Here is a 12,606-nt window from a genome sequence, read left to right as displayed (position 1 = left end):
AGATTCTAGAATTGCGCGGAGCTACTATTTCTCATCGTTGTGATATCTATCGTTTACAATTCCTCAAGAAATATTGGCTTTATCTCAGGTAATATCGGGGAGCAAATAATCTCTGTGGTCGTTTAATTACCTCAGGTACTTATCCTAAATTCGTCGTAAAACTTGTCAAAACAAGCTGTAAAGTTATTGTAGAGGACAGATTATAGTGAAAAGATGGAAAATGTCGGTATCTTTCTAAAAAAAAAATTCTATATTCTTATTATATAGCATAAGATAGATTAAACTAGGGATACAAAATAGAAAAATAAATTAGTATAAAAAATTATAATAAAAAAATTATAATAAAAAATTATAATTATAATTATAATAAATTATAGTATAAAAAAAATAGTACATACTGATATACGGCGTAGAAATGATGTACGGGGGGAAACTGGAAATCATCGAAAGCCGAAAGGCAAGAATTAAGTGAATAAGTAAAAAAATATATTTTTATGTATAATAGTTTTTAAATATCTCTTGAAAACATTGATAATTCATTGCCACTTACTTTACATTTTGTCTACCGTGTTCGGCCTCCTACTTCTATTTACACAATAGAAGAAGGTAAACCTAAATTTCTCAGCGAATCGATCAAAGGAAGGAGGGTCACTCGGTTTTCGGCGCCGCCGACCTGCTAAATAGCACAAAATTCCAACCCCCTGTTCAACCACTACCTATCTATTCTTCATATGCTATTTTTTACCTGTGATCTGCTATCATCTCCCACCTTCTGCCGACCTGTACAAATTCCAAAAATTTCCCGGAAAGTTGAGAAACAGCTTGTCTAAACGCGCTCGATGATCATTGCACGGATACAGAGTAATTACACCTTGAATGCTTCACAACTCCGTGGAAGAGTTGCTCTATCGAAAAATTGCTAATGTGATTGTATTTCTCGCTAGATAGAACCTGAACATTTATAACAAATGTCCAAAGACAATCTAATGAAAAGTCCACGAATTTATCATCAATGTTATATTTTATGGCCTCGTGCAAGACCCGACAATGTCATACTTTTGCAAAAATGAGTTAATCCCGGTATCGAGTTCGGAAGCAATTGTACGTTCCATATAAAGAGACGACAGTATCAAATTCCGTGTAGAAATGGCTATACTGGAATTTGTTCCTTTATTTCGATTTTATCGCGATTCTTGTCAACTTTTATTCTCGTGATTGTAGAAATTTCTGTTTAAGATATAACTTGCTTAAAGAATTAACGGTATACTACAATCTAATATATGGAAATAACTATAATGTATGGAACTAACATACGAAGAGAATTTGTCATACGAGCTAAACGGAGGAACACACGAACAGCTTGGGGGCTTGGCGCGCTTCAAACAGCTAGGTTTCTGAGAATAGCCATGCAACGGTGCCCGCAAACCCAGACCTTGGGATTACCACCGACTCTTATCGACGCTTAACCGCAACCGAAATATCGCGACGATATCTTCCTTTCTTCTTCCTCGTTTCGCTCATCCGAACTTTATCATTCGATCTCTTTTTCTCTCCCCTCGTCCTTCTTCTCTTCCGCCCCCTTCTCCAGCGCGCGATCTCTCTCTCGCTTCTTCGCACTTTTCTCGCCTTTCTCTATTACTCGTTTATTCGCTACATCTTTCCTCTCTCGTTTATCTTTTTTAGCATTATCAACAATCTCGCCAATGCTGAACCGATGCCGACACGCATATGCACGTATGTGTGTCGGGGAAACAGAGAGAAACAGAGAGAGAGAGAGAGAAAGTGCAGATGATACGAAAAAGATAAAGTAGGGAAAAAATGACAAAATAACAATTGGAAAATTAGAAAAAGGAATATACAGAACGATCTTAAAATTTCCATACGACCAGAAAAACACGCGATTCTCCGCGTAAAAAGTCCAAGATGCAGGATACAATTTGTTTATAAATATCGTTGTATGTTTCGCGTTCGTAATTGTTACGCAGTGGCTAGAAAAAGTATTTGTACACCACTGTTTTAATTTATTATTGCATGTATAAGATATTGTTACCACCGGTCAATCAAGCATCCGGATGACTTATGAGCGGTAGTATATGACTGATTACGTTTCTCTGCCGTGATCTTATGGAATATCCTAATAAGAACGTTGGTGGACGTTCGATACGAGCCGATTTATCCCAGCGAGAAAGTCGTTTCGCGTTCATCGATTATTCACGTGCGAGTAAAGCTCGTGTAACAGCTGCACCCGTATAGCATATCGCAAGAGCCAAGCGTTAGACAATACGGTACACAGTGCCCTGATGGGGGAGGCCGAAAGTGTTATATGGGGGCGTGTAACGCTTCCTACTACCCAAGCGAAAGTCGACTATACTCGATCACGTAAACCGTACACCTCCCCAACTAGCCAGTACACGAACGATCTAACGAACTTCCAAACGATCAAATCGTCGTACGTACGCATCTCGCATTTATTTCTCGGTAACGTTTCCCTCTTCGTACGTTCCACGTGGCTCTCGGTAAGCGCCAACTGAACTTGGTCGCTCGAACCGAACGAACGTTAACACATAACTTTAACAGAAATTACTTCCTGCAAGGAGATATACCTTAAGCGGTTGCTCAATTGAGATCAAACTTTCTCGCCGACTGTTTTCAGTAAACCATATATCTTCGAAACGTATAACGGGAGAAAATGTGACAAGAAGATAGGACGTTCTTAATTTTTTGTGTCCCTTGGACCCCTTGTGGCGTGGAACCAATCGTGCGTTTCGTTGTCGAGAAAATGTACTAAGTTCAAGGAGACCAACAGTCGTTGTTGATGTACGTAAGAACTTTCAATTCAGCTTCGTACTACGTTTTTCCATTTTAATCGTTTAAGGAACTTCCTCTTGTTGAAACAAGAGGCAGGCTAGCAGCGTAAAAATTTGGAGGAGAATTTCCACGGTGAAATTAAAACTCGCTGCAAATATACGTGTAACAAACCCTTTTCGCAGGAACGTGTAAAGATTGTCAATGACGATCGAATTTGTAATTATTATTACGTCACAACCGCTGAAAATGTCGAGGCGTTTCGTGTATTGAAAATTCCGTTCATCCAATTCGATCCAATCGCAATCGGATCGTAAATCACTCCGTTCGAAGACGCACGAATGACGATACTCGTAAATTAAAAAAAAAAAAAAAAGCCAAATTTCATCTACGTATCATGCGATAGTTAACACATTGTCGACTGGCTATTTAATGCAAAAATCAACTTGCGCAACCGACTATCCTATACAGAAACTAACAGCATTTCTCCATGAATATGCATGTTTACTTGTGATATATCAACGACATGTTAAAAAGCACTGTCATTCCTGTTCTACTCGATTTTCAATCGAAGAAATACGTTCGTACAAATGCGTCTAACGTACGATTCGCAGAAAGGCGGCCGGTTGCCAAAAACACGCGAAAGAAACAGCGGAAGGAGTAACGAATTTCCTGTATCGTGCGACAGTTAAAAAGATCCGATTGTTCCTGTTCTACAGGATTTTCAATCGAGAAAGTACGTTTATATATAAAAGTACGATTCGCAAAACGGGCCGGTTCCCAAAAACACGCGAAAGAAGGAATGGAGGGAAAAACGACGATGACCGAACGGCGTAGACGGTCAAAGCGGCGAGACGATGAGTTTCTCCTCGTCCCGCGCAGGAAGGTTGCCGCCGTTCCCAGGCTGGAGACTCTTCTCCGTCCACCCAGAGAGGAATTTAAATCTCAACGGTCGGTCGTGGTCTTTTATAGTGGGGAGAGGCGACACCGCTGAGGTTCGCGACGGTGCGACGGGAACGAAGAAAAGAGAAAAAGATAGACCGAGACCAGGAGGTAGGGAAGGCGAGCGTTCTCGCCTGTACAAGTGTGTGTACATGCTGGAGAGAGAAAGAGCGAGAGTGCAGGCCGAAGAGGAGAGAAGAAAAGGGGAAAAGAGAGCGAGAGAGAGAGAGAGAGAGAGAGGAGAGCAACCACCCATGGAACACACTGTTTTGCCGTGTCTCGAACTCGGCTCTGGATTCGGTCTCGTTCTCGGTCTCGGGCTTCGACGACCCCGACACGACTTCGGTTCCAACCCTGGGGAAAAGGGACTCAACATTGAACCAAACAACTAGTACAAAGTAGACATGAACAGGCCGCGATGAAGAGGGCACAGAAATCAACGGATCTGGAAACGGGAATAGGGAATAGGGGCGAGAAGATTCCGGTTAAAAGAGCGAAAGACTACTGACAAGGGGATAAGGAAAACAGAGTGTTGGAAAGAAGCGACGATGTAAACATGGTAGGAACGACGATAACGGATAGAGATACAGAGAAGGTACAATAGGAAAAAGGAAAAGATTCCTGTTTTCAAGAAGAATACCGATAGCAGTATGTAGGCGAACATTTCGAATAAAAACAAATTGCATACTAGCTTCGATTTATTCGACACGTAACGGGTATTAATTCCCGCCTACCTATTCCCGCCAACTCCCGCTAACTCCCGCCGACTTGTATATCGATGCATATACATGCCTTGCATCTTTCTATGCTTCCTTCCTCTATAGCAAACGGGAAGAGCTACGATTGAAAATCATTCGGTTGTATAACGTATTTGGAGATAAGTATTTTTATTATTCGTATAATTTCTATATTCGTTTGTTTTGTATTATTTAAATCTGAATAATAGCGACAGTACATAGGGAAAGAAGGAAGCGACGCTAACGTGGTTTTGGCCTGGCTCTGACACGATATATTCTAGCCCGTGTTTCGTTTAAAACAGAAAAAGAGTAATATCCACTTGATCCAAACCCTCGGCTCTAGAGGATATTAAACCGACGTTAAAGCACGTCGCTGTGACCATGTCCCAATTAGCGTATTTACAGTCCCTACGCAACCGCTTCCCGTTTAAATGCTCCGGTTACTCTTATCTTGCGGAACGCCTCTGGTATTTTGTGCCAGTCTAAACGATACCATTGATATCGTCGATGGTAATATTCGATCTTTTACAGCCCTATTTTCTATCAGATATATATACACGTATCATTTACGCATAAAACTTCCAGTCCAATTGGACCATTCGCAGATCAAAGTTCGAGATTTAAAAAATTTTAGCGTCGATACACATAATCGATATATAATTTCGTCAATTTCCTCTACTTCTCGGTTCGTGGAATTAGCCACGATTTAACAAATACGCAGCTCAATTGTCGTCATACTCGATTCATTTTCTCATCTGCTTGATTGATTTTCAACAATAACAACGACGAAGAGGAAAAGAGTACGATCGCTTTGGTATGCTTCTAATGCGGCTCAACTTCTCTCTTCTTCTCTTTTTCGCTTCCCTGACAAAGCGATCTACCACCCATGCACCGTGCTAGCCAAGCACTACGGAAGCTCAAAACCTTGCTTTAATACCTCCCACAGTTTCCTATTTTTGAGTTTGCTGGCCTCTCTTGTCGCTTCACAGTGAAATCTTAGTTTCTTTCAAGACGACAACGACGTTCCTTCGAACCTGTTCCGTACCGTTCTCATAAAACGACCTTCCCAGAAAGCAGTTCTTTTCTATTTCTCTATACTCGTCGCGTATCGTACAGTCTCGAGTATTTCACTCGCGATGAAACTAGTTGCAACAGGTTTCGTATGCATCAAGTAACGAAACAATAAGCATCAATCGATATTCCTCAGTCTCGGTCTTAACCTGTTAACCTGGGAAGGACGAATTAACTCGCCGTTCCGATTCTTAATCGCTTAAATACAGGCCGTTGAAAAGAGCGGTTGGATGCTTAAACAACTTATAGTACTGATCGAGAGGAATAAAAAATGTCTAAGAACAGCCCTTTCGATGTAAAATCACCTTTTATTATTCGTTAGACTACCTAATTTTATCCATTCTAGGCTCCTAAAAAAAATCTCAAAAAATTCACATTAGACGATTGGTTCTTGAGTGAAACGTTTGGAAAATTTTTCGGGAAAAATAAAAATACATCTGGAAGAAATTTACGAGTGAAATTTCGGGCGTAATTTCGGGATTCAGCTCGTCTACAGAGAGGTCTGTGGAGCTACACGGTCTGTTTTTCCAACCAGCTTTCCACGACTCGAACAAACGAATCTCTTTAAAAGATGAAAATCTGCGACCAACGTCGTTCATCCCCGGGGCGACTTTCTCACGCTAGCTCGGTTACTAAGTGAGGATGTGAAAGACCACGGCGTTCGAAGGTCGTTCGTTCAAATTGCTCGTTTTGCGCATCGCACAAAGCCACCTCTACCACGACGTTAAGATCTCGGTACACGAATACACTTTATAACCGATTACATACAGCGAGGCTCCAACGTTCGACGTTACGGACCGTTCGAAATATTGCGCGAAGCTAGTTTTTTAAATGCTCGTGCTTATGTAAGCACGCGATCGATTGGCGCGTGAACGAACGACAGAGCGCGATAGAAAGCACGGGAGTGGGGGGAGACAGAGAGAAATGGAGTGGGTGGTAGGAGGCTTAATGTAGGAAATGGAAGGGAGAGAAAAAATTGGTTGGAAGGGCGCTGTTGCTGGGGGCGAACTCCACCGTTACGAGTGGAGTAAAAACGGTTCGAAAAAGTAACGGATAAACGGAGAACCGAGATGGCAGAAGAATAGTAAGAGAACAAACGAAAAAGGAGTGGGAGAAAAAAGGCGCGCGAGAAAAGAAGAAAGAGAAGAGGAGAAAGGGTGGGAGGGAGAAGAAAGACGAAAGAACGAAGTGAAGATTGGTGGGTGGGGAAGATATGATAGAAGGAAGAAAAGGAGGAAAGAAAGCAAAGAGATACGGAAAGAGAGAGGCGAAAGGAGTGTTTGAGAGAGGGGCGCGAGAAGCGTAGAAGATGAGGCGGATGAGGTGACGGGATGATGGGGAAACGAGTATGGGTAGACATGCAGGCATGCAGACAAACAGGCACCGAGTGGATACTGGAGAAAGAAGTTGAGAGGAAGGAGGAAGTTGCGCAACGGTCAACCGACGCGGCATTAGAGAAGCGCATCGAACCAACCCACGTAAATACTTGTTCCGTTTATTTAAAAATATAAGACGATCCAAAAAGACGAAGCCAGAATAAAGATGAAACGCGTGAAAGGTTGATAACACGCGCCCAAGAAGAAGAAAGATGAAGGCACTTATCGATCGATACGATCTGAACATAACGATCTCTGAATCTTGGAACGAGTACAAAAGGAACGAGCTATAAGAAGGCCGTAATAAAATTCATCCCCCGGAACGAGCCGCCGAGGCATGCATCCGATTTCTTTCTTTCTCGACCAGCTCTCGGGTTTGGTCCAGCTCGTTGGTTACCGCCGCTATGCAGCTACCTGTGAGGGAGTGAATCGTATAAGTACGAATAACAACCTGTTCCCCTCTACCTGCTCGGAGAGTAGCTACGTGTATGTGCGCGGATAACAGCTCCTTTCCTTTGATCTCGAATGACGAAAGACGTCCTATGACCGCACGTATACTCGTTAATTCGCGCGTTTACTTCCTCGCTTCCGTGAAATACGCGTATACCCTTGTTTTAAATATTTATAAATACACGATCTTATTTTAGCGTGCTATTTGAATATCACACGCTTCCAATCCAATCTTGCATTTGTTCCACGTGTGCACTGGTAATATGAGAAGAAAGAGCGGAGTCTCCGATAACTCTCAGTAGGTAGTACGTTGGAAAGTTGCGAGCGGAAACATTCGTATTATAGACCGTTGGAAACATTAAGATAGTATTCTTGGTCAATGTCCGAACTTCTTCTACACAAGTCACGGACGGGATAAGGACACACGATAAATGGTCTGTATACAAAGAAAATAACAATTAGCGGCACATGGTATTGGGTCGTTTCGCGGAAATGGTCGAAACCATCGAGAATCTCAGTCAGTTTCCCTCCAAAACCGGTCAGCTGATGGTATTTGCCCGACCAGCTGAAGGGACGGCTGTCAAGGGTAGGCAGACTCGGCCATTTTTAAATCCCTCGTAGCCGCCGATTTAAAAGACCACGCTTGTTTTCTGCTGCGCGTCGGCCTACTCGCCTCAGCCCCAGTCCCGGCCCCGGCCCTGGCCCCATCCCCCACCAGGTTTGCCTTTCTGACGACGCGACGCGACGTACAGTGGCTCACGAAAGTATTTGAACATTTACAATAGAATTTTTTTATGAATACACTATGTATACTGTAGGAGATTTTCGGAAATATCGCTAACATTGTAACGAGACGCGATTATCATAATCGTAATACTAAAATTCGAAACTAATCCGAACATGTATATACAAGTTGCGAGACATTTATTGCAAACATTAGAAAAATTAGTATACCTCATAAATAACAGTCTTAAATACACAATTGACGCTAAACATGGTTTCGCTATATACTGTGGCTTGCTGATACAGCGAATAGCTGACTGTTCGTATAATTTGGTGATCTTTAGGAATCGCATGCTTTCCATTTACCGGAAAGTAAATATCTTGTAGCTTCTACGTACATTTTCAGATTCCGTTCAAATTTTGTCAATGTAATCGCGACAGCCGTGCCTCGTTACAGTGCTAATGAAATAAGACATTTTTCCTGCAATATATACAGAAAAAGTTTCTTCGAATACTTTCGTGAGCCACTGCAACTTCGTCTTGGCCTGTCCCGACCCATCGGCTCTCGCTTCCTCTCGTGTTGTCTTCTTGTCGTCTCGTTTCATCTCATCTCGCCCCCTACCTTGTCAAGGCGTAAACACCATTCCGTTCCCTTTACATTCGTACCCTTAGACCGACGTTGGTATCGCGGCTACCTTTTCCCGCGCTCATTCCTACTTTCCTCGTTGTCTCGTTTCTTCACGCTAACCGGTCGAGTTGCAACGAACGTCCACGCACGTTGTCCGCGCATCCAACGAATCGCGCTTGTTTTTCATTATCTCCGCTTCACCGTTTTAGCCTCCAACCGTTACGACGATCACGGTTCAAATAATCAAACGCGAGTCGGTTGATCGCCGCACACTTTCGACGTCGAACGACTATCTTCGATCTTTTCTTTTCGCTATAATGTTACACGTTCGCTGGTTGAATCTCGTTCTCAAGTACTCGCAATTTGTGACTTCCGTTTGTAACATACGATTTTTGTTTATAGGTTAATGATCTTCCTATCTCCCTCTTTCTCTCTGTGGTTTAAAGCTGACATCTTTTTCATTTCATCCGCCAGAAAGTACCCATTTATTTGTAAAAATACGTTTTACACCAGTACTGTACAATATACTAATTTTTTGCTTTATTTACTGTATATTAATCTTATCACGCTAAATATTCCTGTACATACAAATAGCAGCTCACGGAAGCATTCGTGGACTTGTAAAAACCTTTCCTTTTCTACGAAACATTTCGAAATTTCATTAGCACCGTAACGAGACTCGATTATCACGATTCTATTGGTAAAGTTCGAAACGAATTTGAGAATGAATATAAAAGGTACGAGATATTTCGTGCATGTATATATATATGTGTGTAGTCTTCACTGGAATTTTGATTCAAATGGTTCACGATAAGAGCAAATGTCCCAAATTTGCTGCATTTGCATAATTTGCAAATTATGATTTCGCTGTTTTGTAAAGTGGGAAAATTTAAGAAGAATGACAATTAACAAAACGCTTAAATTAGTAAGAAGCTAATAGAAATCTTTGAAACTGCTTGGCAGTCTGTGCACGCCAATAGTTCAATTATTTCTTGTAACGTGGTATGAGAGAAAAATGCGAGACAACCGCACAAAATGATCTGTAGTTCGATAAATGGAATTCTACGGTGGATTTATTCGAAGGAAACTGTATAAATAAAAGGCTCGTGGCATCAATAGCTACGTTCTAACAGCAGGTCCCTCACGGCAACAAAGCAAAATAGACCAAAAGAACGAAACTCGCCGTTTTTCCTTTCGTGGGCTCTTTTCTTCAAGATTTCAGGTAAGTATTATCGATCCCTGTGACCGCGAGACACAGGTACTACACAAGATGTTCGACATCTTCTCACACCTACCTGAAGAATCGATTCAAAAAATACTCCAATTGTAATACTCATCACCAATGACAATTTAGTTTTTCATATATTTTTCAATATATTTATCACGAGTCTTTCAAATTTGTTTCCTTCGTTCTTCGACTACTTCGTCGATTCTCTTTTTTTTTTTTTTTTTTCTTCCTTTGGTTTATTGCACAGTTAATTCGTAAAATCGAAGATAAAGGTTAAGAACGAAGGAGAAGAAAAGAGAGGAAGAGAGAAATTTGGAGGGAAGACTAGGATGGTGGTGGAAAAAAAGCGGGAATGTTGCGGCGATCAGCTGAGAAATATTCCAAAAGAGGCTGGTCGGTCGGCCCTTTCGATAAACCGGTTAGCCTGGCGTGGGGCATCTTGGCGGGAAACCTCCGCCAATGACAGTCCGCTGCTTTATCTCTTTCTCGCTTCTTCCCTTCCTCCTTCCTTCTCTTTTGCTCGTCTGTCTTTCCCCCACCTTCCAGTCGGCTTTCTTAGAAGGAACGCAAAGCATTTGCATTCACGAGGGAGACCACCGCATAGATGCCTGGCCTGTATCGCGCACACGTTTTGTGTCGTTGACGCGTATCTATGAAAAATTCCTCTTCTAACAATTTTGAACAGTTGTTCGTCGAAAGGAAATAATAGCGATAAAGCGAGCGAAAACGTGCTTCATGGTAATCTCGATTGGTAAAAGCAAATAACGAATTGTAAATAGATCTCGTTTCGTTGGCAACGTTACTCCTCTTCCCTTTAACAAACTTTTCGGTCGTAGAATATCATATGAGAGTTGGCAATCTACCGTATATTACATTGAATGGTAGATGCCTGTGAATACGTCGAAATACGATATTTCTTTTAAATTTCTGTTACGTACGATAGCTAGTGCTGTCTATGTGTATGTACAGCAACGTGAAGAATTATTCAGATCAATTCAATTGAGATTTAATTAATTAATTTAATTGAGAAATCATTATCATTTACTTAGGTTGGAGTATTTTTTCAAATTTCTACTCTCGTCCTTGTCAATCGATCTACGTGACTTCAAGCGATTCGAGTCTGTTGAGCGAGATTGTCATCTTATCTGATTATTAATGTCGTATTAGAAATGATTAATGTAAGCTTGTTATACCTAATTAGAAATTTGTGTTCTCAAGTTTCTAAATAAAATCTAACTGTTATTGCTTTCAGCTATATCTTGACTAAAAAGAAAGAACTGTTGCTAGGTTATGTAATACCATCCCAGTTTCGTACTTGCCAATGTCGGTTCCCTAGATCGAGTCAATTTTTTCTGAACTTTGCGCTCGCAGCCATACTTCGTATACGTGATATTTTTATTAGACGTTACTAAGTCACCGCTACAATTTTATTTCATTGTATGCCGAGTTCAATTTGTATGTAATAAAACGCACTGTTACGCTGGCTCTGTGCTTATGACATCAACGCAAACTAGTTCCTTACCATCCTTCCGATGAACATAACCTATCCTTTCCGAAGGAAAAGAAATGGTATACTATTTCATATTTTATGATCTCAGACACGATGTATCTCGTTTCTTATCATACTAATCGCAACATGTAAAAATCAAACATTTTTGAATAGTTTTATAGTTACGAGATACGGTGAACGATTAACTGCTATTACAAAATCGCCCAAGACTTCTACAGGGTACTGTACGGAAACGTGATCGGCGGGAGTAAAATTGCTAGAGACTTAGTTCACGTGTGGTCTCTCGTGTAGCAAAGTTGAAACATATACACGACCCAAACGCACCCGAACCGTCTACGAGCTAAAGTGGGCGGCGTTATTCTTAGCGAGTAGGGATACGATGAACTTGCTTGCCCGAACCGTTTTGCTTGATTTTTTAACGGTCGCGTCACGAGAGCAACGAAGAGAAATATAAAGATAAAATATCGACTACTGCAGCAGAAACTTGCTGGAATGCGAACAAATGTAAGTAGACGAACTAACGCATGATATAATTTTAACAACAATTTCCGTCTGCTGTTTGTCTAGTTGTTGTAAAAGGAATAGAAGGAGTGCAAAGGGAAGAAGAAGGAAAAGGAGGGGTGGATGATATCGAATAAAGCGTAGGAGCTAGTTGAAGCGTGAAACGGGAAAGAAAACCGACGAGTACGGCGCCGAACGAGATGGATAAGCTTACCAGAAACGGTGGGAACCGGCGAGTGAGGTAGAAAGAGAAAGAAAAGACAAGTGAATCTTCCTGGCGATGAATGGAACTAGAAAATATGAATGGTCTTGGTCAGCGTTTTCGAGCTACAGCGTCAACGCGATATCCAGTATATGAATGTGTACATATTGTCCATTTCAAAATGTTTCAAATGTCGAATAATTTGTAAATGATGCGTTAACACGAAATGTTAATTTTGTTTATACATGGTTGATTTTTTAAAGATGGTCTCGAATAATTCGTAAATGACAAACGAATGCTTTGTCGGTATAACGATACGACGAGAAGACGAAACAAAATGACGGAGGACTTCGGTACATATTGTCAACTTTTTATAAGAAAAAAATATTAACAATAGCGTTACAAATGATGCTACGTTAAGACGTAAAATTTG

The 12,606-nt window shown here is 41.3% G+C and overlaps 1 protein-coding gene and 1 long non-coding RNA gene across 4 annotated transcripts in view; one reads left to right on the top strand and one right to left on the bottom strand.

Moving 5' to 3' along the window:
- The window catches only part of LOC126870726 (M-phase inducer phosphatase 1-like), a 29,824-nt gene that overhangs the window by 10,191 nt on the left and 7,027 nt on the right, over nt 1–12,606 (bottom strand). Inside the window, exon 1 of one of the 2 annotated variants that reach the window (XM_050628715.1) lies at nt 5,422–5,559. The exons of the other annotated variant lie outside the window; for it this stretch is intronic. The gene's annotated coding sequence lies outside the window, so the exon portion shown is untranslated. Of the gene's footprint in view, nt 1–5,421; nt 5,560–12,606 lie in introns of those variants that run through there. 2 annotated transcript variants of the gene reach the window in all.
- On the top strand, nt 5,745–12,417 carry LOC126870769 (uncharacterized). Of its 2 annotated transcripts, XR_007691442.1 has the most exons (3): nt 6,479–11,138; nt 11,213–11,974; nt 12,038–12,417. It is a non-coding gene; the product is annotated as an uncharacterized LOC126870769 (long non-coding RNA). The 2 variants fall into 2 exon arrangements; XR_007691441.1 differs by having other exon boundaries at nt 5,745–11,974.

Source organism: Bombus huntii, chromosome 10 (assembly GCF_024542735.1).
Source record: "Bombus huntii isolate Logan2020A chromosome 10, iyBomHunt1.1, whole genome shotgun sequence".
NCBI lineage: Eukaryota > Metazoa > Arthropoda > Insecta > Hymenoptera > Apidae > Bombus > Bombus huntii.
This window is presented reverse-complemented; position numbering and strand designations above follow the sequence as displayed.